Source organism: Mixophyes fleayi, chromosome 1 (genome assembly GCF_038048845.1).
Source record: "Mixophyes fleayi isolate aMixFle1 chromosome 1, aMixFle1.hap1, whole genome shotgun sequence".
Taxonomy (NCBI): Eukaryota; Metazoa; Chordata; class Amphibia; order Anura; family Limnodynastidae; genus Mixophyes; species Mixophyes fleayi.
This window is the reverse complement of record NC_134402.1, coordinates 217,070,861-217,094,434: the sequence shown is the minus strand read 5'-3', so window position 1 is coordinate 217,094,434 and position 23,574 is coordinate 217,070,861.

The following is a 23,574-nucleotide window of genomic DNA, read 5'->3' as shown; positions in this document are numbered from 1 at the left end:
CCTTGAGTCGTAATTGTGGTTCCACAAATGATCGTCCTGTGGGCGGAGCATCCTTCACAGCATTGGTAATAGCAATGATGTTCGAAGGGTCAATAATGCAATGAGGAATCGATGGATTCAGGCGGTCTGTATCATCAAAAGAACGAGATAGAGCGTCTGCCCGCCCATTCTTAGCACCTGGACAGAAGGTAAGAATCATGTTAAAGCGAGCAAAGAATGATGCCCAGCGGGCCTGCCGAGGATTCAGACAGCGAGCTTCCCGAATGAATGTCAAATTTCGGTGATCTGTAAAGATGGTAACTGGATATAGGGCTCCCTCTAATAGGTGCCGCCATTCCTCCAAAGCTGCTTTAATAGCGAGAAGCTCCTTGTTTCCGATTCCGTAATTAATCTCGTTGGAAAGAAATCGTCTGGAGAAGAACCCACATGGAGAATGGGTACCTGAAGGTGTCTTTTGGAATAACACGGCTCCAATGCCTATTGAAGAGGCGTCTACCTCCACAAAGAAAGGTCGCTGTTGATCCGGCTGAGAGAGAACAGCGGCTGAGGAAAAGGCTTTCTTCAGGGTAGTAAAGGCAGAAACAGCTTCTGGAGACCATATTTTTGGATTGGCAGATCTCCTAGTTAATGCTGTAATTGGAGCAATGATGGAAGAGAAATCTTGGATGAACTGTCGATAATAATTGGCGAATCCAATGAATCTTTGGATACTTTTAAGACCCTGCGGTTGAGGCCAATTCAAGATGGATGACACCTTGGTGGGATCCATCTGTAACCCGGAGCCGGACACAATGAACCCGAGGAAGGACACTTGGAGAACTTCAAAAACACATTTTTCCAATTTGCAATAAAGATGATATTTGCGCAGTCTTCGTAAGACCTCCCTCACTTGTTCTTGATGAGAACTCAAGTCTTTAGAAAACACTAGGATGTCGTCTAGATAAACGACTACGGAGGTGTACAACAGATCTTGAAAGATGTCATTAACGAAATTCTGGAAGATGGCAGGGGCATTGCAAAGACCGAAGGGCATTACCAGGTATTCAAAATGACCATCCCTCGTATTGAAGGCGGTCTTCCACTCGTCACCCTTCTTTATATGAATGAGGTTGTAGGCCCCTCGTAGGTCTAATTTAGTAAACACTTGAGCCCCGCTGATTCTGTCAAATAAATCGGAGATAAGAGGTAACGGGTACCGGTTCTTGATGGTAATACGATTCAGGGGTCTATAGTCAATGCATGGGCGCAGAGACCCATCTTTTTTCTTGACAAAGAAGAATCCAGCCCCAGCAGGAGAGGTAGACTTGCGAATAAAACCACGTTCCAGATTCTCCTTGATATATTGGGACATTGCCAGGGTCTCTGGGCGAGAAAGTGGATACGTTCGCCCCTTGGGTATAGGTTGATCGGGCAGCAAAGTGATGGAACAATCCCAGGGCCGATGGGGAGGTAATAACTCGGCCTCAGTTTTACTGAAAACATCTTGGAAGTCAGTGTATGCAGCTGGAAGGCTAACCTCCGTCACCGTGGACTGAGCAACAACTTGGGAACCAGGAGGCAGAACACTAGGTAGACATCTATGATGACATTCTGTACCCCAACGAGTAACCTGAGCTCGATCCCAATCCATCTGCGGAGAATGTCTTCGTAGCCATGGAAGCCCCAAGATAATGGGATTGATGGATTTTGGCAACACCAACAACTGAATCATTTCGCTATGGAGGGCTCCAACCATTAGCCGAATAGGTGAAGTGATGAAGGAGATGGAGCCACTGCTGACACGGTTCCCATCCACTGCTGTTAATGATAATGATTGAGGCAAGGGGAGGGTGGGAATTTGAAGCCCAGCAATGAGAGTGGCAGAAATGAAGTTCCCGGAGGAGCCGGAGTCCACAAAGGCCGTGGTGGAGAAGGGACCTCTAGGGGTGCTCAGGGTGACTGCCATAAGAAGCTCAGGGGTGTTTTTTGAGTAGGGAGCAACTGTGGATACTCCTAAACCGGCCTCCCTGCTACCGTTTAGGAGGACGGGTTTCCCGGTCTCTTAGGACAGACTTTAAGAACATGTCCGGAATCGCCACAGTAAAGGCAGAGACGCTGCCTGAAGCGCCTCTCTCTTTCTTCTGGGGATAAACGGGACCGTCCTACTTGCATGGGTTCATCCATAGGCAAAACTGGGTTTTGAAATTGAGGAGCCAGACGAGGAACCACCCGCTTAGAGACCGGACGTTCCTGGGTGCGTTCCTGATAACGTAGGTCTACTTTGATACATAGCGCAATTAGAGTATCAAGATCAGAGGGAAGATCCCGAGAAATTAGTTCGTCCTTAATACGGTCGATTAGACCTTGCCAAAAAGTTGCGACCAGCGCCTCGTTGTTCCATTTCAGCTCTGATGCTAAGGTCCGGAACTGGATGGCATATTGCCCAACCGATAAGTTGCCTTGACGCAGGTTCAGCAAGCTGGTGGCAGCAGAGGCTACTCTCCCAGGGTCATCGAAGACTCTCCTGAAAGCTTCGATAAAGGAGCCGGTGTTATTAAGAAGAGGGTCTCCATTTTCCCACAAAGGCGAAGCCCAGGCTAGTGCTTGACCACTCAGGAGGGAGATCATAAACGCCACCTTCGTTCGCTCTGAAGGAAATGCTCCTGCATTGCACTCAAACTGGATGGAGCACTGGTTCAAGAAACCCCTGCATTTCTTGGGATCTCCATCGTATTTTTCAGGCGTGGGGATACGCATGCCAGAAGTTGCGGTGGATACAGTAACCACACTAGAGGGCGCCCCTGGAGCGGTGGTAATGGCAGGAGCAGCAGGCAGGGAGCCTTGTAAGGCGTCGAAGCGTGTAGCGATACCTTGAACACATTGTAGGAGGTGTGCTTGGGCTGCTTCTTGCTGTTCTACTCGCTGAGCCAAATGAATGAGAAGGTCCCGGGCTGAGGGTTCCCCCGTTCCTTCGGTAGTCATCGCCAGAGTTTACTGTCACGACTAGTATAGCGTACCTGCTATCGTTGGCACTACTCGGAAGAAGGCGCGGAGTCTAACGTGCCCCTGGTGTTCACCAGGGACCCCCGCAAGGAGGTATGGGCTTAGCTGCAGGAAACACGCAGGTCGCGGTCCTTCCACGAGTCAGATAGCGAAGTACGGGAGAATTGTCAGACAGGCAGGTTCGGCAACGGTGCGGGCAATGTAGGTACACAAGGAGAATCCGAGCGGGGTGTGAATAAAGCCGGGTCAATAACGTTCTGACAGCGAGGTACAAACGGGAGATCCAAAAGGGGTAGTCAAGGCAATCCGGGTCACAATGGTCACAGGCAAACGGCAATAAACTAGAGGAAAGCAAGGGTCAGGAAACAGATAGACTCAGGAATACTGGAATGCTGGAGGACAGGAAAGGACCTGAAACTCTGGCACAGGAGGTGAGGTCAGAGGGCCTTAAATAGTGCTGCTAGCCAATGCCCTCAGCGCTGGTAGTGCTGTCATAGCAGTAGCGCCGTAGCGCTAGTCGTACTGTAGCGCCGTAGCGCTTCCTTCAAGCAGCGTCCCGTTGCCTAGCAACGGGGACGCTTCTGGTTCTGAGCTGGCCGGCCGGACGGAAGGGGAAGTGATGCGTCTGGTTGCTAGGCAACCAGACGTTCTGTGTGGAGGGGCGGGCGGCCGCCGAGCGGCGCCTGACAGCGGGTTCTTCAACACCCGCGTGTTCAGCCTCTTCCGCGATTAAATTTCAAGCAGCGCTGCATTGTAAAGGGAAGTTAACCCTTTACAATGCAGCGCCACTTGAAATTTAATCGCGGAAGAGGCTGAACACGCGGGTGTTGAAGAACCCGCATATTGATACATTTACCCCCTAGTCTTTTTATCTATAAGACATAAATAAAAATATTCGCTCAACTTATTCAAATATACAACACATTACTACCAGAAAATAAAACGAGTGTAGACACTACCTTCTTACCAAAATCTATACCAAGTGCATAAGTTTAAGATTACTTTCGAAACTGGTTGCTGGGCAACTATTGGATGTGAATGGGACATATCCAACCTTTATAGCACATGCTTATAAACGGAAGATACACAAGTGCATGCAATTCATCTTCGAACGCTTTTGACACTTCCAGCTGTCTACAATTATTACTTTAGATTGTATATAATAACTTCTATTGTAGTCCCATTGCAACATTTCAATTATGGATTTGATATCCTTTTTACCTTTAATATAGCCTCTTATGCTTTTATTTTATTAGTTGGTATTAGATATTCTGTCCTTTAGTGACTACATTCTAGTCTATTTGAATTGTACTTAGCCTATTTTATTTCCCCCCTAGCATACATTCCGTAGCCCGCAGCCCCGCCTTCAGCAAAATGGTGTATGTTCAGCCTGTATTTACTATACTAGGGCTTCTTAAATCTAGCAGTTGCCTAGGGGTCTATTTACTAAGACCCCTACGATAATAGGATTTCCTATCGCTGGGTGTCAAGCAATTTATTAAGAAAATGTCATCGGTGATACTGGCTGGCAATGGTAAGTTGGAGTTTTAACACTTGCCAAGACAATCCTCGGATCCTCTGCACTTGCAAAGTGAAACTACTTGGGCTTCCAGTTCCAGATTCTATAAAAAAATACATAGTTAAAAGGAAAAAATAAGAAAAACAAAAACAAACAAACAGAAAAACCCATAAAATTACTTTACATTAATAATTAAGCAGTTTCCTAAGGGCACCCCCGGCTAACGCCATACCGCTACTGTCCTTGTTAAATGGGCTTCCCCATGCATGCGGAAGCATCACAGGAGGCCTATGGTGATGCCTACCCATCTGCGATAGCCAGCAATAGCCTTTGCCAGCCAGGGCTTTGGCAAATAATGAGAATCCCTAAATATTGCCAAAAATCTAATTTTTACAGCCATTAACAAATAGACTCATTAGTGTCTATTTATTAGGGTAACCATAGGACAATCACAACCATGCATTAACAGCACACTTTCATTTTTTATTTATTTAGGTCGCTCACACAGAGCCTTACTGATTAATATGTTTTGCTGCACTACATAAACTGGTCATCAGGTACAGGAAGTCACACCCCTGATGAAGTGGAGCAAGAAGCATATAGAGTTTCCTCCTATATTGTGTTTCTACTGAGACTTCTTTGCAACATTTGGACAGAAGAACCCATTACATTGACCAGTGCCTCATTTCCGATTCAGTCCCAGACCAGCCACATCACTACACTGTACCACGACTGGGCACACCAGATAAGACCTACTATTGATTTTTTTTTAATGTATAAGCTTTCAAATTTTGTTTAAATAAAATTGTTACCTTTTACTACACATGAATAGTCACCTGGGCCCAGGGCTGCCAAGAAGAATTCAGGGCCCGGGTACAACAAATTCATGGGGCCCCCCTCATAGTGAAGTAAGCCCCAAAATTTTTTTGCGCCGCCTTACGGCGGCGCAAAAAAGATTGGGTATATGGTCATATATTCAGGGGCGTGGCTAGCCAAACGGCAGTGCAAAAATTTTGGGAGGTGCGGTCATGCATTTGGGGGCGTGGCAAACGTGCCATTGGGGCGTGGCTAACATAAAAACCACTAGGCTCTCAATTCGCCGGAGCGTCACATATGTTTAAGCACTTCTGACTTTCAGGACATCTACCACCACAGGGTAGTATACAAACAATGCAGTGTGTACACAAACAGTTCAGTCTTGGCCTACACCTTACATTGGACACAACATTCACCAAAAATTGGTATTGTCCCTACTAGAATCACAACATTTCACACACTGTGCTGCTCTCTCCTACCTGTTCTTCTCACTTTCTCCACCTGTGGCTGCTGCTTTCTTTAGTTGTGGCTTGTCCGGATCCAGAAATGTTGAAGGACCTATTTTGAAAAAAAAATGGCTACATTTAGAAAATTACAGCCAGCCCCAGCGTTAAATCAATAGCACCCACGATTAATAATTAGGCCTTCCTCCAGCTCCAATATTACAATAATGTGCCCCTTCATCATCGCCATGCCTTATGATCACACTGTGCCCTCCATGCTGTTTTTGCCCCCTTCATCTGGCTCCCCTTCATCAGACTATACTATGCTGCTCCCCCCCTTTTTCAATCCCACTGTGCCATGCCTCCCCCCCCCCTTTGTAACCCCACTGTGTCATGCTGCCCACCATTTTTTAACCCCACTGTGCCATGCTGACCCCTGTTTATTAACCCCACTGTGCCATACTGCCCCGTTTTTTAACCCATCTGTGCCCCTCTCATTTTTTCACCCCCTCTGTCATACTGCTTTCCCATTTTTTAACCCCTCTGTGCTCCCCCCTCAATTTTTAACCCCTCTGACATGCTGCTTTCCCATTTTTTAACCCATCTGTGCCCCTCTCATTTTTTAACCCCTCTGACATGCTGCTTTCCCGTTTTTTAACCCCTCTGTGCTCCCCCCTCAATTTTTAACCCCTCTGACATGCTGCTTTCCCATTTTTTAACCCCTCTGTGCCCCCACTCATTTTTTAACCCCTCTGACATGCTGCTTTCCCATTTTTTAACCTCTCTGTGCTCCCCCTCATTTTTTAACCCCTCTGACATGCTGCTTCCCCGTTTTTAACCCCTTTGACATGCTGCTTTCCCGTTTTTTAACCCCTCTGTGCTCCCCCTAATTTTTTAACCCCTCTGACATGCTGCTTCCCCGTTTTTAACTCCTCTGACATGCTGCTTCCCCGTTTTTTAACCCCTCTGTGCCCCCCCTTATTTTTTAACCCCTCTGTCATGCTGCCCCCCCGTTTTTTAACCCCTTTGTGCCCCCTCATTTTTTAACCCCTCTGTCATGCTGCCCCCCCGTTTTTTAACCCCTTTGTGCTCCCCCTCATTTTTTAACCCCTCTGTCATGCTGCCCCCCCCCCCCCCCCGTTTTTTAACCCCTCTGTGCCCCCCTCGTTTTCCTCCCTTCACTTACCTTTTCTCCTCTCTTGGTCTTCTCTGCTGCTCTGTGCTCCATTGCTCCAGACTGACTGAATGCTGGGCATGACATGATGACATCACACCCAGCATTCAGACAGTCTGAATAGAGCACAGAGCAGCAGAGAGGAGGGATGCCGGCTCCGCGATCAGGTGAGTATGTTTGTTTTTTTTTTTAAACTAGCCTGCTCCCCCCACCAACGACCGAGCCCCCCCCCCGCCAAAAAAAAAAAAAAAAAGGAAAGGAAAAAAAACGTTTTCAAAAAAAAAATTAAAAAACTAAAAAAAATCAGCAGCGCAAGGGCCCGGGCCGGGCCCCCTGACATGCCGGGCCCGGGTAATTAGTACCCGCTCCCCCCCCCTCTCGGCGGCCCTGCCTGGGCCTCTGTTTATTACTGTTGCCATAGGAACTTTCAAGCAGGATTTCACCAATAAAGAGACCTGGGGGTAAATGTATCAAACTGCGAGTTTGCCAGCGTGTTGAAATCGCGGTAAATCGCGGGTGTTTACCCGCAATTTTTTTTTTTAAAAAACTGGAAATGTATCAAGCTGCGATTTTGACACTCATGTTCAAAATCGCTGGTCATCTCTGGTGATTTTGAGCGATGTAAACACTCCCGAGTTTTGCTAACTCTCCTGTGTTTGGCAAACTCTCCTGTGTTGTAACAGTGAGTTGTCAACACATCACTGTTACACTGGCCCTGTCATACAGCTGCCGGAGCTCCAGCAGCTGTTAAAATGTTAAAGAACAGATAAAAGTTGAAAAAAAAAAAAAAGCGTGAGGTCTCCCCACTATTCATGCTTAACCCTAGTGCTGCCTGACTAGTGCTGGTCCTGTGAAAATCGGGGAAAAATTTTGCGTGGGGTCCCCCCGATTTTCACTTTACCAGCACTAGGCAAACCAGCCAGGGTTGGCGGCACTATAGCAGGGGGACGCGCGGCAGGGGTCCCCCTGCCATAATGACTAACCAACCCTAGACTGTTCAGCGCTGGGCTGGATTCCCTAGGGAGTGGGGTCCGCCGAAAAAAATGAGCGGGCCCCCCCCCCTAGAAAGAACCAGCCCAGTGCTGATAGCACTAGGGCTCTTCCTACTACCCCTGGGCTGTGGGTAGTAGGGTAATACGGCGATAAAGTATTAAAAAAACAAACTGACACCAATTTTTTTGTGGAACTACAGGTCACAGCAAGCCAGGGATGTCAGGGCATGTTGGCACTTGTGTTTCTCCAAGTGCCAACATGCCCTGGCTGCCGTGGGTATGCTGGTGCTTGTAGTTATACAAGCAACAGCATGGCCACAGTTTTTAGGGCAACCTGGCTGGCTGGGACTTGTAGTTCCACAAAAAAAATTGGTCTCAGTTTGTTTTTTTGATACTTTATTGCCGTTTTACCCTACTACCCACAGCCTAGGGGTAGTAGGAAGAGCCCTAGTGCTATCAGCACTGGGCTGGTTCTTTCTAGGGGGGGGCCCGCTCATTTTTTTCGGCGGACCCCACTCCCTAGGGAATCCAGCCCAGCGCTGAACAGTCTAGGGTTGGTTAGTAATTATGGCAGGGGGACCCCTGCCGAGCATCCCCCTGCTAACATGCCGCCAACCCTGGCTGGTTTGCCTAGTGCTGGTAAAGTGAAAATCGGGGGGACCCCACGCAAAATTTTTCCCCGATTTTCACGGGACCAGCACTAGTCAGGCAGCACTAGGGTTAAGCATAAATAGCGGGGGAGACCCCACACACTTTTTTTTTTTTAACTTTGAACTGCTCTTTCACTTTTTAACACTGCCAGGGCAGTGTAACAGTGATGTGTTGATACAACATGCTGCTATCAAGCAATGATACCTCACACTAAAACTAGCAATGATACCTCACAATAAAACTAGCAATGATACCGTACACTAAAACTAGCAATGATAGCGCACACTAAAACTAGCAATGATACTGCACACTAAAACCAGCAATGATACCGCACATTAAAAATACAACTGATAACGCACATTAAAACTAGCAATGATACCGTACACTAAAACTAGCAATGATACCTCACACTAAAACTAGCAATGATACCGTACACTAAAACTAGCAATGATACCGCACACTAAAACTAGCAATGATACCGCACACTAAAACTAGCAATGATACCGCACACTATAACTGACAAAAAAACAAACATTGTTAACATAACACCAATTTTGACTATATATGTCTGTATGTGTGTATAACCTTATATAATGCAGCAACTATGTTAGAGGATCCTCTACTTTATTAATCAATATTAAAGCAATTATCGAAGCCTGCCACTTATATTAAAGCTTTTAATTAGATTACACACATATATATATATATATATATATATATATATATATATATATATACTCAAGCCTTAATATTAGTGGCTGGCTTACATGATTACTTTACTAATGAAACATTAATATTAATGTTCAGTGTATACTTATTGAGATACAGCAAATATATATATATATATATATATATATATATATATATATATATATATATATATATATACGTATTTAAGAAGACCCTTCAAAGCATGATTATTACTTGACTGCTTGATTAAATATGTCAAATGTAGCCACCTATAGCAGCAAGAAAATATATATATTCTCACTACTATAGGTGACTACATTTGACATATTTAATCAAGCAATAAACATGCTATGCTGTGAAGGGCCTTCTTGATATTTATTTATATATGATTTATTTGTTTTTAATGGTATAAATATGTGCCCAGTGAAACTGACACTCACCTGCTAACTTTCTTGTTGCCTTGGAGGAGCTGCTGCTGCTGCACATGTGCAGCAGCTCCAATTCGGACATTTTTGACAGTAGTACAGCACCTGCGGTGCAGGTAATAGCAAGGGCAAAAGTGTACTTAATAACATGAAATAATAACATACATATTACACCGATGCTCTGGTATATATAGTTAGACTGGGCCAAGGATTAAAAAGTACATTAAACCGTGAGAAAGGGGTGATGAATACAAAGTTCTCAGTCCAGTAGCACCCCGTTTCCTCACATCACCTGTTAATAATATAGGAAGTAATGACAAAAAGTGCTTTTTTTAATATTTTTTTCCCCATTAAATATCATTATTAGGGTGTTTTTAATGTCTACTGAACATAAAATAATTTTTTACAGTTGCTCCTGAATGCAAACACATGTTATAGCATGGATACGCAACTGTCATTACTAGTACTCAGTACTTAGACTAGCCCTGTAGCTGGAGCAAGAGATATGGTAGAAAAACAAGTACTTTTAAGATGCGTAAAACTTGAATTTGACGTGGCTGCATGAGCTCAAGTTTGGCATGCACTTACTGTACATTACGGGAAACGCCCCTTTCTCACCCCTTTCCCTCCCAGAAATTGTAAGCTGTAGTAAGTGTCCTTTGCGTACAAGTTGCTGTGTGTGGGTGCATATGGTCCTTGATCTGTGCATGCGCAGATCAAAAACGGCATTTACATTCCTTGATGAATGACGACCGCTATGTATTCTTGTAATTCAATTGAATCTTTTATTGGTAATGGGAACTCTGCCTATATTTTTGTATGTGGCAGCAGTATCTTTAATCCACCAGAGGTGCTGCTGTTCTGTTCCTGAACTTCTCTCCATGCCTGTAGGAGTTAACCTCCTTACCTAATTAGAACTGCACCTGTCTCACAGCTCCAAATACCTGCGTCAACCTGTGCTCTGTGCAGTTCATCGTTTTTTTATTTAACTGGCTGCTGCTAGTCTCCTGTTTATCCCTGTTACTGTTCTGCTTTGCTGCTGTTTGATCTCCTGTTGTGACCCTCTGCCTGATTACCGGACCCTACTTGTTTGCCTGTTGCCCTGACCTCTGCTTGATTACTGGACTATGTTTATTTGCTTGTGACCCGGACCTCTGCCTGGCTATTGGATTTTGCTAGAACTCTTGTTGCCCTGATCTCTGCTTGGTCAATTGACTCCGTTTGTCTGCTTCCCTGGACAGCTTCGTGCCTCCTGGACTTGGGTAACTCATTATACTTGTCCCTGCTATTTAACTGTAGCTGCCATTACTTGGAACCTGTTACTCTGTGGACTTTCCTACCATTTATCACACCTGTTCATATCTGTGGATTTGAGTTATACCTGTTTAGACTGCTACCTGGAAATCTGCATATCCCACGAACTGAATCCTTGTTTATGTATTTTGCCTGAATCAAGTCATTTGGTTTATTATACTTCTGTTGCTGCTTCCTGAATACAATAGGAATAATAACATTGTGAACTGCCGTACTATCTGGGCCTGCTGATTGCACGCCCTCTGCTTTAGTCCTGGGATTACTAGAGTTTTTGCATTGAACTCTGTGTTTGGCTGTTAAGACAGGTCAGTAAATCCACAACTACAAATGCTGCAAATGGACATTATTCAACTCCGTTACCAAATAATACAGATATCTACTTTAGTTCAGGAACTGCTTAAAACTCTTCCTGCTTCTGTGGTGAGCAATTTCAACACAAATACTGATTCTAGAACAACAATCTCCTCTAATGAAAGCATGCAGAATGCTGGAAATCCTCCCAGAACTTTTCCTGACATTGGTGCTGCATCTATGGTAGTGCAAGTAGTCTCCTCCATCAGGGACTCTAAACAGTCAAGCTACCTGCGTCCCCATCTGAGGAGGAGCGATGGCGCAGAAGGATTGGCATCCTATGCCTCTACTGCACCAATGATGAACATTACTTACAAGACTTTCCACTCCACAGACCACGACATCCTATAGTACAGTCTTCAGCATGCTCGTCTCCAGATCCTGAATTTGTTTGTACTTCACATCCTTTTGCTGTATTACAGCCTGATCTGTTCCCTGGGATGGGTCCTAGTCTGCCAGCTCCTGTCTCCAGTACAGAGGTGCCAGCTCCTGCATCCAGTTCAGAGGTGCCAGCTCCTGCCTCCAGTTCAGAGGTGCAAACCACCACTCCAGAGACTTTGCTTGCTCCAGAGGGAGCGCTGCCCTTGCAGCCCGCTCCAGAGGGGGTGCTGCCCTTACAGCCCACTCCAGAGGGAGCACTGCCCTTACAGCCACTCCGGAGGGGGCAATGCCCCTCTAGTCCGTTCCAGAGGGGGCAATGCCCCTCCAGTCCGTTCCAGAGGGGGGCGATGCCCCTCCAGTCTGTTCCAGAGGGGGCGCTGCCCTTGCAGTCCGTTTCAGAGGGGGCCCTTCCCCTCCATCCATTCCAGAGGGGACCTTGCCTCTCCAGTCTGTTCCAGAGATGGCCCTGCCCCTCCAGTCCCCTCCAGAGAGGGCCGCCCCTCCAGTCCACACCAGAGAGGGCCCTGTCCCTCCAGTCTGCACCAGAGATGACCCTGTCCCTTCAGTCCGCTCCTGAGAGGGCCCTGTCCCTCCAGCCACTTAATGCGCTTCAGCCCGAGTTGCCACACGGTACAGTTCAGCTTGAGATGCCTTCTGGCCTTGTCCGCTGAGAGGCTCCTCACAGTGCTGTCCGCTCAGAGGCTTCTCACAGTGCTGTCCGCTCTGCCATCCCAGTCGGGGACTCCTGCTCTGCCGTCCCAGTCGGGGACTCTCCAGAGTCTGCTGTCCAGCCAGATCATCCAGAGGCCTCTTCTGAGTCTTCAGACCCTCCTCCAGCCTACTTTGATGGAGACATGGAACAGTTTTCTTTAGTCCTTTAACTCTGTATGAAACAATTTGAAGAATCTCCAGGATATTTCTCTGGCCAATTTACCAAATTGGTACTATTATCATGAGTTTCAGAGGGGAGCCACAGACTTGGGCCTTTTACCTTCTTAATTCTGATGATCCCATTACCCACAACACCATGGACTTTGTTAATGCAGTCTGCCAGAAATATCTTCCATCTACAGTCAAGTCACCTGATCAGGGTTTCTCTGTGCCCATATCAACCTGTGTGTCAGTTCCTGCACTTGTCCATAAATCCGCTATGAGTGTCTCTTTAATCAGGCGGTCTGTGTCACCTAGAGAGACAGATAACAAAAAGGAAAAAAACCCTCTCTATGCCACCTCAGTCACAACAAACATAAACCTTGGTGACTGGCTTTATGGGTATATCACCATCTTCTGATAAAATAAAAGGTCCTATCCCGACCCTAGGCTGGGACTCAGACTCTGAGTGTAAATTTATTGAGGATACTAGAGACTTAGTGGACGAAAAGAGCCCAATTGTGTCTCCAGGGAGATCCTATAAAAAGAAAAAGAAGAGGAGAAAAGCCTGTATATTTTTGTATGTGGCAGCAGTACCTTTAATCCACCAGAGGTGCTGCTGTTCTGTTCCTGAACCTTTCTCCATTCCTGTAGGAGTTAACTTCCTTGCCTAATTAGAACTGCACCTGTCTCACAGCTCCAAATACCTGCGTCAACCTGTGCTCAGTGCAGTTCATCGTTTTAACCCGGCTGCTGCTGGTCTCGTTTATCTCTGTTCCTGTTCTGCTTTGCTGCTGTTTGATCTCCTGTTGTGACCCTCTGCCTAATTACCAAACCCTGCTTGTTTGCCTGTTGCCCTCACCTCTGCTTGATTACTGGACTATGCTTATTTGCTTGTGACCCGGACCTCTGCCTGGCTATTGGATTTTGCTAGAACTCTTGTTGCCCTGATCTCTGCTTGGTCACTGGACTCCATTTGTCTGCTTCCCTGGACAGCCTCGTGACTCCTGGACTTGGGTAACTCATTATACTTGTCCCTGCTATTTAACTGTACCTGCTATTACTTGGAATATGTTGCTCTGTGGACTTTCCTGCCATTTATCACACCTGTTCATATCTGTGGATTTCAGTTATACCTGTTTAGACTGCTACCTGGAAATCTGCATATCCCATGAACTGAATCTTTGTTTATGTATTTTGCATGAATAAAGTCATTTGGTTTATTATACTTCTGTTGCTGCTTTCTGAATACACTAGGAATCATAACAGCTTGATTCATTAAGGCACGCAAAATTAATGTAAATTACGATTTTTAAAGCATACAGAATTTGGCCATATGCACGTTCATATTTAAGGAGTGGATGTGATCTCTAGGTACACTCTGCTCTGACTGACAAAACACTGCAGGATAAATCCAATACATTGTCGAAGTCAGCATATTGGATAAAGTCATTTCAATTAAAATCGAGCAAACTTGGTTGTCTTTGTCTGAAAAGATGCGTACGGTACGCTAAGGCGTAAAAGGGCACGCTACAGCGTGGAAGGGCGTACGCAGCTGCAACATGTGGCAACAACAGTATTTAGTCTTTTACATACATTCGCACAAACACTCACACTTGTAAAATAGTACACATTAAAAGTAGTTGCAACACATAGTCATTTATGTCAAAATATAGTAGTATTTATATGTAATAATATAAATTATATGCATATCAGTAAAACATATGGTACACGTTGAAGGAATCTAGTCATGTGTGGTATCACACTAATCCTCTTCGCATTTGCGACTGTCCGGTTCACTCTGCGAAGGAATCGCAGAGTGCATATGCAAGCTATTAATGTTAAGGAATTATGGACTATTATGACTGAGTAATCTTGGCAGGAAGATCAGAGCTCATCCCCTGGAGAGATGACCCCCTCTTTTGGATTCCTGAGCTTAAACTAGCCAATGATTGACAATCCCTTGGATCTTCCTGAAACCTGGACCAATAGAAGCAAGTTATACCATCTACATTGTTTTATAGCATTTCTGTGTGCATATAAGCAGCAGCTCCTCATCTAGTGTTCAGACATCTTGTCCCCAGACTTCAGGATTGAATGACTGCACACTGGATCCAGAGCGCCTGCAATAAGTAACGGCTGTACTTATTATAATTTTCGCTTGAATATCTACTGCTACACACTTAACAACATATGTGCAATTTAAAGTCCATATAAACACATACAAAAAAGTATTTAATTACTGTCACCTGTTAATAATATTTTGCCTGATTCATTAGCGATCGGATCTGCCGTTTTTTTGCGGATCTTCTAAAAATCTCCTCTGCACATGCCCAGAAAATGGAGATTAGAAGGAAAATCTGTTGCGTAAGCTGAGAATTTCCTAAGTTAAGATGAAAATCCAGAAAGGTAAGACTAGCGGGGTCTGGTACACAGGGGAGACTTCACAGGGAGCATGCACAAGGATTATTCAAAGGAACAGAAGCCAGGAACCAGGTAAGCTGCTCTGACACTCATCGAGTGTCAGAGTGAGTTTTGTATAGGAAGCGCATTTCAAATTCCCCGCCCGAGTTTGTGGTCATGTGACTGCCGAACCCGGATGTGCGGCTTCCGGGACCGACAGAGCGGCGGGGGAGCGAAAGGTAAGTTTGTGACAATGGGTCAGGAGTTGAACTCATGAACCCACTGATGAAAAGTGGATTGTCTAACCAACTAAGGCAACGTGCAAGTGGAAACAATATGTGCATAAAATAGACTAGAAGGAAAAGCTGAACATCCACATCTCTCATAACAAACTGTTTTACTTAAATAATTTAAATTAATGTAACAATCAATCAATTAAATTATTATTATCAATTCTACAATGAAATATTAGTTGCCTAAATCCTTGGTACATGCACAGTTTAAATATTTGGATATGGAAATTCACAACAAAACACATGCTTTACTGGTAAAATGAAGGTTTAAGGATAAACAATAAAGAATTACACACACACACATTCTCTTGTTCTCCAACATGAAAAATGTGTCATCTGTAAGTTTGAATTGAAAATAAACGTGGATGCGGATGTATAATTCTCAATCATAAATTTGCATGATACTAGCCATAGTGAACGCCAAAACATATACTAGCGTACACTTCTCTAAGAGACACATTTTAATAAATCCGCAGAAACATGGGGATATACAAAGTCCACACAGATACAGGCATGATTCTGGATTTGAACTCATAACCTTACTGGTGCCAGCTCATTTGTCTAACCAGTAAGGCATACTTCAGATTGAACCAAACATACAACAAAACACAGGACCTAGTGGCATCCTAAAGTGTTAATGATCATAATTAAATGAACAATTGCACACATCTTCTTAGCAACACAAAGGATCATGTTTTGGTTTTTAAAAATTAAAATAAGAAAGTCTATGCTCATGCATATCAGAATAATTCGCATTCAGAAATAAAATCAAACATTTTTTAATCAGTATAAAAGGAAACAACAGATTTTCAGATCTCATCATCTGATACCAAAGTGGCCCATACTCCTGCATATACTTGTCTCATTACAAACCACTATAAAAAAACTGCTTCATGCACACTTGAAGTTGGTTAGGATTCTATACTGTGTTTTTCTGGTGTGGCTTTCTATAGTGGTCTTTTATTTGTATTGAGTTATATTTTAGTTTACTCTTTTATAGACACTTTAAATGTTTGTATTTGTAAGATATTTTAGGTTACGCAATAATAATGCATCTCTATTTTCATATGTAATAATGTAATATGCATTTGAATGTGTGTGTTTGTCTTAAAAATTTAAACCCAATATTTCTTTTTTGGGGGAGGGTGGGTGTTGTGAAGCTTTTCAATCTAATATCTATTAAGATAATTCTTATGTGGTTTTTGCACTTTTACATGTTGCATGTTTATCCAACAGATCCCGAGCCCTCCTAAAACTGTGGAGCCTGGCCACTTCAGGTTCAACACTGATTTGCAAGTTAAAATCTTTTTCGAATATGATTTACACTTTTTAAATTCTCTAACATCCTAAAAATACAATTATTTGGTGAGGAAAGTAAAGGCCTGGTTTTTTTCCGAAACATATACAAATGCATGCACCAGTTCGTTTGGACTTTAAAAAATGTTTACCTTTGAAATCTTCATATTTAAAAACAGCCCGTAAGGGCTGCCTCTGCCCCTGCTGAGATTATCAGATGTGACTTTTATAGCCATAGCACTTAGAAAAATAATGATGTTAAAATCCCGGCTAAAATAGACCAAACTAAAGGCTTTCATTGCTGTACTACCAGCCCTTAGCTGGGACATGTCTGCCTCACCTGAAAAATATTCTGTAATTAAACATGGTCTCTTACAGGGCCAGGCTGGGCTGGGGGGCATCTTCCCCCCTGGGCTGGTCCCATAGTTAGCTACTTTGGGCTGGGTCACAGGGCCACCCGCATTTTTTTCCCCTTTAAAATAGGCTGCTGAGACCTGTCTTGCCCCCCCCCCCCGGGTGAAATTTGCCAGCCCTCCCCTGTCTGTTAATCCTATATCTGACTCATTATGTGAATTTTCTTTTCTGCCCATGTAAAGTACATAAATGAAGTGTTTTGTGTGTGTGTGTATTGATTTTAAGGCACTGATTTGTCAATGTTTTCTAATGGAGATACCTTGCATTCTCTTTCATTTTGAAGATACATAAGAAACAGACACCATTTTAGTAAATAGCTAAATTTGTAATTTATTCCAACAGACCTTATGATCTAGCTGGTAAACAATATGGAAAATAGGCACGTGCTAATAATCTAGATAATATGATGAAATATCTAGGGCCACCTAGGTAAACAATAATGTTACTGTATCATAATATATTGTCCACAAGTCCCAAAACAAATATATTTGGCACATTCTCCCTTCCACTCTCACTCTCTATTGATGTCTCACAAGGCTTCTTTTTTTTCCCTCTAAATGTTGTACTTTAATATTGTACATCTTTTGTCTTGGGGTACTAATTTGCTCATTTGGAATCCAATACCACCTGCACGTCAAGGACCCAGCATACAGTCATTCAATCCTGAAGTATGTGGTCAAGTAAACTGTATAGTGGATTTAGAGCCTGGTTTATATATAGTTTGTGATACATAAAAAAACTAGTAGTGATGTCTTGACGTGTTTCCATAGGTTCAGGACGGTCCAGTATGATGCAGGTCAAACAATGCCCTCCAAGGGTGGGGGTCATCTCTCCAACAGCTTGTATATGTGTCTTCCTGCCGAAAAGCTAGTGTAAAGTGGTGTATTTGCATTACACACTCAATATCATTCTGATCATTATTCCTCTATCATCGATAACTTTCATATGCAAGGTGTGATCACTTAGCCAATAGTAGCGGATGTCTGATGGGGAAAAAGTGGATTAGAATGGCACTAAACATGATATGTTTCCTGAATCCCAAACCTTAGATATCAACAAAGTGGTTTTAAGATTATTATATTAAACTATTAAATCTATTACATGCAATTATAAATGACTGTGTGTTGGAACTTTATTAAGGTGAACTATTTACAAGTGAATGTGTGAGTGTATGTGTATGCAGAAGTGTTCGCAAGAGTTACTGCTAAATACGCTATTCCATGCCATAGCGTGCTATTCACATGTTTTCACATAAAGTAAAATTAAATTGATGATTATTAATTGAAACAATTCCATCCAATTATTCAACTTCCATGTTCTACACAGTGCTCACTCTTGTCCCTTGTGCCAGAGTCACCAAGGGGCCTCCACTCTCACTCACTGTCAATAACACCACTATACCCTCTGTGTTGCTGAAAATTTAATTACTCAGTAAGTTTGTGAGGAGGATTGGGTGGGCCGGATTCATGAGGCAAATTAGGGTCCAAAAAACATGTTACTTTAATACTTATCAAAACCATATCACAAAGTTATGTTTAAAATTACAGACATATATGTTAAACCATAAGTAAATTACTGTCTGCTTTTTGTTACCTCAAAATGATGCACTTTATTTCAACACTTACACTTACATTTTCAACTCAGCTAGGAAAAAAACTATCACACTTATAAATCTAGTGCCTGTTATAAAGTGGCAGTAATTGCGAATAGCGGAGTACATTTCCAAACTATCCGTTCCCTCTTTGCTAGGATACGATGAATGAATGACAGGCAAACTTTTTGCACACAGGTGTAGAAAAGAGCCGAGTGTCACGTGAGCTCGCACTCACGTGCCCTGCTAACCAATCACAGAGCAGAGTATTGGAGAGTAGCTTAGTTCCAAGATGAGGGCAAGTATATTCGCACGCAGGGAGCTGTGGGTGTTGGCTGAGGTAATGGAGAGTATGCCCGCAGGGAGGTACATCTCTAATGAGATGAAACTGTGGGCATACCAGAGGGTGCGCAGGCACATTTGGCTGCGGTTTCACCACCGCAGATCTATAATTTAACTCCAGCATAGCTGGGGGAGTGACCTGAGGTGTCGCCAGCCCCAGCATTAGGACAGGCTGAGAGGAGATTTTAAGAAGTTAGTTCTCTATGTGGCTAAAAAAAAACTGTAATGCAGATACTTGCTTTACTTTTTAAAATCTTGGCAAAGTTTACACAAGACATGGTAGACCGACAATATATATCTGGATCCATATTATAAATGTCACTCCCCCTCCAATGCCACAGGCCATGGTACATGTGAAATTGTGCTTTCAAATGAAATTTACTATCCCTACTGATTGAGGGCCAAACTCCATACAAATAAGGTATGTTTGGGATTCAAACTCATTACCCCAGTGCTGTGAGGCAGAAGTGCTACCCAGTAAGGCAACTTGCTGACATTACCTTACAGACATTTATAATATTACAGTGGCATATGTGTTATATTGCAAAAAGAGTTGAACGCCATCTTTCGGGACAATGCTCACAGTTGGCCTAAGCTGATTATCACATGTTACAAGGCCTTACCCAAATACCTCCTGTAAAATGTCTCCCTAATCTGACACTACTGAGATGGTAAACTAGATGTTTATAATTGACATGCAGGTTGAAGTTTTTACAATAAGTTTATGTGTAATATTTATTCCAACTATTAAAGTAATTTTATCATTTTCAAATAAGCATTGTCTAAGCGATTGTGTTGTTTCCAAAGCACAAAAAATATCAAAAAGATACATACAAACCGCTCCCGCATGCACTCGCTACGCTGCGCTCCACTGGTACCTGCTTACAGTACTTCACTCCAGAATACTGTGGTCAGAGAAGACTGGGCTAATACCAGCTAGATCTGTATTATATACACTCAGTGTTACAATGAAAACAATACAGATGGTGTGGCTTGCGTCTATTGGTCCAGGTATCAGGAAGGTCCAGAGTGCTGCAGGTCATAGGCCAGTTCAAACCAAAATATCCAATGGTGGGGGTCATCTCTCCAGGGGTTGTGCTCTGACTTTCCCGCCAAGACTCCAGTTTCAACTAGTCTATAAGCATTTTACAGTTGGTATCACTCTGATCATTTATTCCCTAACATCAATAACTAGAGTATACAATGTGCGATCTCTTCGGCGAATGAACCAGACAACTGCTGATGAATAGGGGATTAAAATGATACTAAACATGACAAGTTCCTGCAACCTGAACCTCAAATAATACTAAAGTGTACATATACATCATAATATATAAACTGATAATAAACTAAATACTATCTGCTCATAAATCACTGTGGAACGGAACCAATATGAATATGAAATATATAAATAACTAAATGCTAGAGTGCGAGTGTGTGCGTGCGTATTTTACCACGCGATCAAGCTATGCCACGTGTTACGTGGCATACTGATCGCAATCGCACGGCAAAACAATATTAACCAATATACTTTCGTTCATCCAATTATACGACCTCGACACAACAGACCGTAGACATCATGTCCACCAACAACAGGCGTTAGAGGAGGAGTCAGTGGCGGAGGCAGCAGAGAAGGCAGAGGATCTGGCGGAGGTGGCAGAGGATGTTGCGGAGACGGCAGAGGAGGTGGAGGATGTTGTGGAGGCGGCAGAGGAGGAGCCATTGTTGGAAGTGAAGGAGGTGGCCCTGGAGGAGGTGGTGCCTGCCACACAGTTAGTGTTGGAGGGGGCGATGGGTGAATGTAAGTATTAAAATTAAACCCTTTTCCGAATTGTATTCCTTTTGAGGCACATTGTAGTTGAGCATAAACCATGATTACCCACATGCCATTTTCCCAATAGCTAGTTATCCATTCCACAGTTTTAAACCATGATGGCCATAATAAAAAATGTTGGTGTTTCAAGTAACCCCCCCCCCCCCCCCCCCCCCCCCCGGCCACCACACAAATGTATATATATATAAATACATCTGCCAACCAAAAGTATTAATCCTTTGCCTGGTACTGTGTTTAGCATACCATTAACCTTTTCCAACAATTTAAGGTTATGTAACACTTCATCACTTCATGCCTCTGGTGATCTCGTCAAATGACATAAACAAAGTACACCCTTTTGAAGTAATATATGTCTGAACAATGAGTTAATCATGTATTTTTTTGTTTCAACAGCACGAGAAGACACCCTGGCTGGAGTTGAAAGCCCTGAAACTAAAGAAAAAAAATGTTCATGATATTCTAAAATATCGAAGTAAAATAAAAAAATATTCAAAATTTATTTTAAAAATAATTGCTATTTTGCACCAACAATATTAGTTTTTTGAAAATAAAATAATGTTGTTTAAAATTTATGTTGCTCAAAATTGTTTATAAAAAAAAAAAGTATGTGAGTTTTGTAATATAATTTCTAGAAATGTGTCGAAGTTATTTGAGCCAATAATGGATGGGCAGTTATAACATACCTTAAATTTGATTTACATTGGTCTATTTGCAGTAATAGGTTATTTTTGTAAAAATAATTGATTTGTTAAAAGTGACCATAGCTAATTTATAAATTTTTACACGTTCAACCACATGAAAACATACCAAAATTGCACTTTGTATCTTACACTTAGTAATTTATTATTAGCTATAATTAACCAGGTGTATGATGGCCATTATTGTCTCTTCTAAATATCTGCCTTCATTATGCAGCATGTGTGTATGTGTTATAATATCAGCTGTGTACATACATAAGGTACCAATCTATGGTCTCAACAGAAATGGAACATTCTTACTTCAAATATACATGTAAATGGTGATGCAAATCGGTAGTATACGTACATTAGGCAACAAATGATGTCCCAAAAGAAAGTGGAACGTCCCTTCTTCGATAAATCGGTATTAAGTCAGCTCATTCTCATGGCTAAAACTTAAAAAGGTATAACATAGTGTAACATGTTTAAACGTCCACTTTCTAGCCACCACTGGTTTACTCCAAACACCACGTGAATACTCAATTTAGACACCCAAATAAAATGTAGGTCTGTGGATTTCCTGTGGCACCTTGACCCCAATGGACATATGCTTACAGTGTTTCCACTTTAAACCAGCCTTCAGACAAAATGTGCACTTTGTTTCTTCTCCTTCTCCTTCATTTAGGTGTTGTCATACTCTCCATGATGTATATGAATAAAAAATAAAGACAGGAAGAGTCTAGTGCAACACTGTTTTACTTCTCATAAAAACATTAAAAACAAGTTTACTTATAAAACAAATTAAAAACAATCCCAAAATGGATAAGTCAGGGACTCATACCAGATGAAGATAGGACACAGGCATGGATCACAATGATGTTCCAGATCAGTTCCCCATCCAGATCAGGTCCCGCTATCGCCAACGCGTTTCAACTCTCTCTGAGTCTTTCTCAAGGCTGATGTTTCTCCATATGATTGTAGGCAGTATTTATATTCTGTCTCTATGTGAAAGAGAGGCTTGGAGATTCACTCCCTTCCGTAATGTGAGTCCTCCGTCACATCGCTATACCGGATATGGATAGATGCCCCACTTCCGGTTAGCGTGTGCGATTCAAATCTTCCTCGGATACTAATACAACACCCATAATACTATACATGCAACCAAAGGTCACTCCACAACCCCAATTCACTACAATAGTGTATCCTGCCATTCTCTCCTGGCATGTCTCCGTAACGAGAGCGGTGCATTGCCCCACTTCCGGTCGGGCATGCGCAGTTACTCAATGTCAGGAGAAACACTTTGTAAAATGATTGTAACATTTCAAATCTGGTGGCAAAAAGAATGCTACTATTCCAATTAATTCCAATACATTTAGAGATGAACAGAGAAACAGACATGTTAATATGTGTGATAACAAATCTTTCATCCTATCGGATTTTCTTTGATAGGATTCGGCCATTCCATATGTTAGTTCGAAGTATATCCCACATAAAAGAAATATACAGAGAAAAAAACAGTTATTGACCACACATTCATATAACACATAGAAGTTAGTACATATTTTGTGTTTCTTCTATAGTTGAAAGAGGGTCAAATCTTCTTAATAATGTATTGGAAAAATAGGGGACTAAATAAATTCTTTTGTTTTTTCTATTGTTTTTTCTTGTTTTTTCTATATACTGTATATGAATTCACAGGAACCACTTCAATTCAAAATCTAGGTTCAAACCACCTGGGGCTAAGGTTTTTAGTTTGAAAATCCATTTCATCTCAGTTTTTGATAGTAAAGTGACTACATCCCTATTTTTATCATTATATTCAATCTTTTGTATTCCCCAGAAGCCAATGATTTTTTTAGGGTCACATGCATGGTGGCTTTTAAAATGACTGGAAACTGAATGTGTCTCCAGCCCTTTTTTGATATTGTACACATGTTCCCGTAATCTGACTTTAAGCTGTCGGGTGGTCCTGCCAACATAAAAGAGCCCACACTCACACTCTAGAACGTATATTATATTCTGTGAGTGACACGTAATGAACTCCTCAATTTTACATTTATAGTCATTAATAGTCACCTCTGTGAATTTACGGTTATTAGATTTACATGTTCTACAC